This window comes from Lepisosteus platostomus, chromosome 15 (assembly GCF_059453375.1).
Source record: "Lepisosteus platostomus isolate fLepPlt1 chromosome 15, fLepPlt1.hap1, whole genome shotgun sequence".
Classification (NCBI taxonomy): Eukaryota; Metazoa; Chordata; class Actinopteri; order Semionotiformes; family Lepisosteidae; genus Lepisosteus; species Lepisosteus platostomus.
The window spans coordinates 1,446,362-1,451,564 of record NC_142625.1 but is presented as its reverse complement, the minus strand read 5'-3'; the positions used below and the strand labels follow the sequence as shown (position 1 = coordinate 1,451,564).

At 58.1% G+C, this 5,203-nt stretch overlaps 1 pseudogene; it reads right to left on the bottom strand.

The window, feature by feature from the left end:
* Positions 1 to 607: 607 nt before the first annotated feature.
* Positions 608 to 811, bottom strand: LOC148647577 (U2 spliceosomal RNA; annotated as a pseudogene).
* Between the last annotated feature and the right edge of the window lie 4,392 nt (positions 812 to 5,203).

Here is a 5,203-nt window from a genome sequence, read left to right as displayed (position 1 = left end):
GACAACGACCGCAGCCGCAGGGGGCGCCAGCCGCCCGGCCTCCTTAGCTTAGGCCCCTCCCACCGGCAGCAGCTGCGCCCAACCGGCTGCAAGCGAAAGCCGAGCGCCAGCACCTGCGGGCAGAGGCAAGGGGCAGCTCTCTCTCGGGAGGGAGGGAGGGACGGGGACGCGCGCGCACACACGCCTGCCTGCCTGCCTGCCTGCCGAAAAAAAAGAAAGAAAAGGTGGATATACTAAGTTTTTTGGAGGGAAAACGCCCAGCTGTCGAAAGGGGCCCGCCTGCAGGGACGGGGACGGACACACACGCAAGCAAGCAAGCAAGCAAGCCACGCCTGCCTCCCTGGGAAAAGGCTGAAAAACCTAAGTTTTTTGGAGGGAAAACGCACGGGAGCCGAAAAGGGGGCCGGCCTGCTTGCCCAGAGAGTCGAGACGCGGGAAAGCGCACAGAGGGAGCACGGGAACCGAGAGGGCGAGAGAGAGACAGAACACAGAGACACACAGATGGGGGACGAGGGACGAGACCCGAGAAGAAGGAGCTCCAGTCCACTTCGCTCGCTCGCTCGCTCGCTAGCTAGCTAGCTACGTCTGTCTTTTCACCGCTGAGAGAAGGTGGTGCACCGCTCCCGGAGGCGCTGCAATACCGGGCCGATGCGTGGAGAGGACGGAGCAAGCTCCTGATCCAGCTCCCTGTTCCAAAAATCCGTTTAATATGTGGTCCCCCGATGGGGGACGTATCAGATATTAAACTGATAAGAACAGATTTTTTTTTTTTTTTTTTATGTTTTATTAGAAATCAGTACAAAACAGTGCTTTTAAAAGTTTAAACTACCCACCACCTTTAACACCACGTGATCAAGTCCTTCCATCTCTCCCGAGCGGCAGCGAAGCCCCATCGGAAGACGTCCCATCTGATTCTCCGTGCCACGTCCTTTCTGACTCGTCTCAGGATTCCTGGGACCGATCTCTCCACGCCATGCTTGACCAACGTTGCCCTCGCTTCCCAAATGTACAGCTTGGTCAAGCTGATCAGGAGCCATAAAAGAAAAGCTGCGTTCCACTTCCGGGAACCGGCCACGCCCTTCATTACCACGTTTAGCGTCAAGAGGGACCCCAGGCCTACCTGTGCGTAGTGGTGCTGGCTGGACCTCCACACCCTCTGCACGAACCCGCACTCCCAAAAGACATGATTGACTGTTTCTTCCCCTGTGCAGCCGTGCCTCGGGCACTGGCTCTGTTTTGACAATCCATGCGAGTGCATGACGGCCCTGACCGCCATTCGACCCCACACACCAAGCCAGTTTAGATCTTTGAGCCTGTTATCCAGGCCCTTTGGTTGGGCCTGCTGCCAGATGTCCTTGGGCACACCCAGGAGCGCTGGCCTATCTGTTGTCATGATTGTCCGATACATCAGTCTGTGGCTCAGCACTATCTCTCTGTCCCGTACCTCTGGGTGTGCCCTCAGCCACTGCACTGCGTGGCGGTAGTGCAGTGGGAGTCGCTCCGCCTTCGGGGTCACGTTCGTCCAGGCGGCCAGGTGTCGCATATTCGCCGCCAGCCAGAGGCTCACGAACCGGCCGCACAGGTGGGGCGGGTTGCCGTGCAGGATGACGCACAGGTTGGCGACGAAGATGCAGTCCAGCTTCACTGGGAAGTCCGGGATCCCTCTGCCTCCTTCCTCTACGGGTCTGCACATATCCGTTCGGCGGATGCGTTCATATGAGCGGCCCCAGACGAATGCGAAGATTGTCCTCACCAGCTCTCTTCTCTTTCTCACAGGTAGGGGGTACACTACCGCCAGGTGAAGTAACAAGGGCAGGATCTCCACCTTCAGCACCAGCGCCTTCCCTATCCACGTCAGGGATCGATGCTGCCAAAGGCCCAGCTTCTGCTTGGTCTTCCGGAACCTGGCCTCCCAGTTCAGTCCTGAGGGGTCCGAGGTGTGAAATAGGACCCCCAGGATTTTCACCGGGTCTGTTGTCTGCTTCAGTCCCCCGATGATCTCCGGTGCGTATGACCAGGTTCCAAAAAGCTTCACCAGGCTCTTGGCGCGACTCAGTTGGGCGCCGGTGCCTCTGGAGTAGGCCTCCACGATGTCCAACACTCTCCCCAGACTCCTGTCAGAGCTGAGGAAGAGTGTCACGTCGTCCGCGTAGGCCGCGATTTTTGCTTCCTGCCCTCCTCCACCTGGCACTTTGATTCCTACCACACCGGGATCCTTCCGTAACTGGTCCAGTAGGAGTTCCAAGAAGATGACGTACAGCAGGGGTGAGAGTGGACAGCCCTGTCGCACACCACACTTTACCGAAATCCTCCTCCCTACTGCTCCGTTGACGCTTACCCGGGATGTAGCACCATTGTAAAGTACCTCTATCCACCTGACGAAATCGTCAGGAAGTCCTTTCTTTCTCAGGAGCGCCCACAGGATCCCGTGGTGGACCCGGTCGAACGCCTTTGCCTGGTCTAAACTCACCAGCATGAGCGGCAGGCCTCTGTCCTCAACCCAGGCGATGGTGTCCCGGATCAGCTGCAGGGTCCAGCTGATCTTCCGGCCTGCCACGCCACATGTCTGGTCTGCTCCGACCAGCGCCGGCATTACCGTTCTCAGGCGGCCGCCCAGCACCCTGGCCAAGATCTTATAGTCTGTGCACAGGAGCTGGATCGGCCTCCAGTTTCCCAGGTCCGCCTTGTCTCCTCCCTTGAAGATCAGAGAAACGACGCCGGTCTTCATCGAGAGGCCCAGTTCATTGCTGTCCAGGGCCTCATTGAAAACCTTCACCAGAAAAGGCTCCAGTTGGTCCCAGAAGGTACAGTAGAATTCCGCTGGTAGGCCATCGACACCGGGGACGGTGCCCTTCTTCAATCCAAGCAATGCTGTTTTTATTTCCGCCCCCGTCACGGGCCCGACCAGCGAGGCAGAGTCGTCCACCACCTTCTCCACACCTTCCAGGAGCCTCTCCTTGATGCTGGCGTCGATCTCCTTCTCCTGAAACAAGGCTGCATAGAACCCTGTGGCACACTCCAACATCCCGGGTAAGTCCGTGGCTGCAGTCCCATCCTCGCGCCGTATGCTCTCGAAACAGCTGCGCTCCTGCTGTCTTTTCACGGCGCTGAAGAACTGGGGTGAGCATTGTTCTTCTCCCTCTCTCCAAACTCCCCTCAGTCTGAAAAGATAGTTTTTTGCTCTCTGCAGCCACGTGTCTCTTAGCAGGCTCCTGATGTTTGCGATCTTCTCGCCACTGTAAGCACCCCCCTGGTTCAGCTGCTCGTACAGTGCTTCTAGCTCTTCTTGGAGCTGGGTGCACTGGCGTTCCTCCAGACTCCGCCGGATCCAGCAGTATCGCCTGGTGACCGTTGCGAGAGTCTGCTTGCACGATTCCCACCAGTGCACCGCAGAGCTAAAGAGCTCCCTTCTCTTCACGAGGTCTTTCAGCACTGTTCCGATCTTCCTTCGGTATCTCTCCTCTCGTAAGACTTGTTTATTCAGCTTCCAGTATCCAGCCTGGAAGCGCGGGTCCTCAACACCGAAGGAGACCGCGAGCAGCCGATGGTCCGAGAACCAGGTAGGGGTCACTTGCCTGCTTAGCGTTGTCCACTTCACAGTAGAGAGGATGTAGTCGAGACGTCTAAAACTCCCTCTTCCGTTGTCCCAAGTGTGGTGTGCAACGTTTTGGAACCCGTCTTGAAGTCTGTAATCCTTAATCAAGGACCTCAACAGATGAACTCCCTGGCCGTGCGAGTCTCCTAGGTCGATGTTGAAGTCGCCGCCCACAATCAGCTCTCTGTTGGTATACAGCACGGGCTCCAGGTCTTTCAAAAAGGAGCCCTGCTGCCTTCTGTCTGCTGGGGCGTACACGTTGACTACCCTAATCTTCACACCCTTCCAGGTTCCGTCCACCACCAGCAGACGTCCAGGAATCACCGAGCTGACTGTTTGGGCGGCGAACCCTGGCGAGCCGCACAGGATGCCCACACCAGAGGAGTTCACCCCTCCGACGCTCCACCACGAGGGACCCCTCCTCCACTCCCTCCGAAGGGCCCTCACGTCGTTGAGGTCCTTGAGGTGGACTTCCTGCAAAAAAATCAAGTCCAAGTTCCTTCTAGACAGGTAAGAAAAAACCGCCACTCTTTTGTCCTGCTTTCTCAGACCCCTTACGTTAGCCGTTGCTACCGTAAGGGTCATGGCGGTTCTCGAGGGGGGCTGTCACTCTCCATTCCTTCCAGGCGGCTGAAATCGGGGGAACTCGCCGTCCCTGCTGTACTCACCGAACTCTCATCCCCGGTGTCCATAAACTGGACATCCTGCGGGCTGTCCATGAGCCCTTGCTCCGGAGTAGGTGTTGCCGGCTGGCAGGTGATTAAGGGGCTGCCTTCCTCGTTCATGTCTTGTGCCACCGAAAAGACGCTCCGTGTTACCACTTCTCCCTGCCCTGGTGGGAGAGAGTCCGAGGAGCTTTCGGCTTCTGAATCACTCAGGCCCGACAAGCATCCCTCTTCCTCATCCATCCCTTCCGAGTCTGCCAGATCTCCTGGGTCTTCTTCCTGGCCTTCCTCCTCAGCCGTCCTCTTCTTCTTCTCTTGTGTCTCCTGCTGGCGCTTTTCCGCCCTCTGTCTCTTCGACCTCCTCTTCTTCCCCGCGCCCTGCAGGGTCACCATCCCCTCCTCCTCGGCTGGTGCTGGAGCTGGCGCTGCAGTTCTCCCCCCCCCCTTCAGGGGGCGCCCTCGTCTTACCACCTCCACCCAAGTTCCGGCCCCTCCGTCTGCTCCCCGCGATGTTCCCGCCTGTTCGCCATCTGATCCCTGCTGGTCGACATCCGATCCCCACGATGTTCCGGGTCGCTCGCCGTCCTCTTCTACCGGGCGCTCCTCCTTCTCTTGTTCCTTCTCCGGTTGTCTTCCCCCCTTCTTCGGTCCCTTACGGGCCCCGCTACCCGCCGGCTGGTTTTCCCCCTCGCTCTTTTCGTCTTCCTGCTGCATCCACTCCTTTACTGCCCTGTCTATTTCCTTGCCCCTCTTCTCACACTGCCGGAATAGGTGCCCCGATTCCCCACACAGGGAGCACTCCTTTACCGGGCAACTTCGTGTGTCATGCCCCGATCGGTTGCACTTTCTGCACTTTTCTGCGTCGCACGCCCCCTCTCGGTGCCCGAAGGCCCGGCACTTTCTACAAAATTCCGGCTGATCCCAGTAGTATAAGTACCCCCTA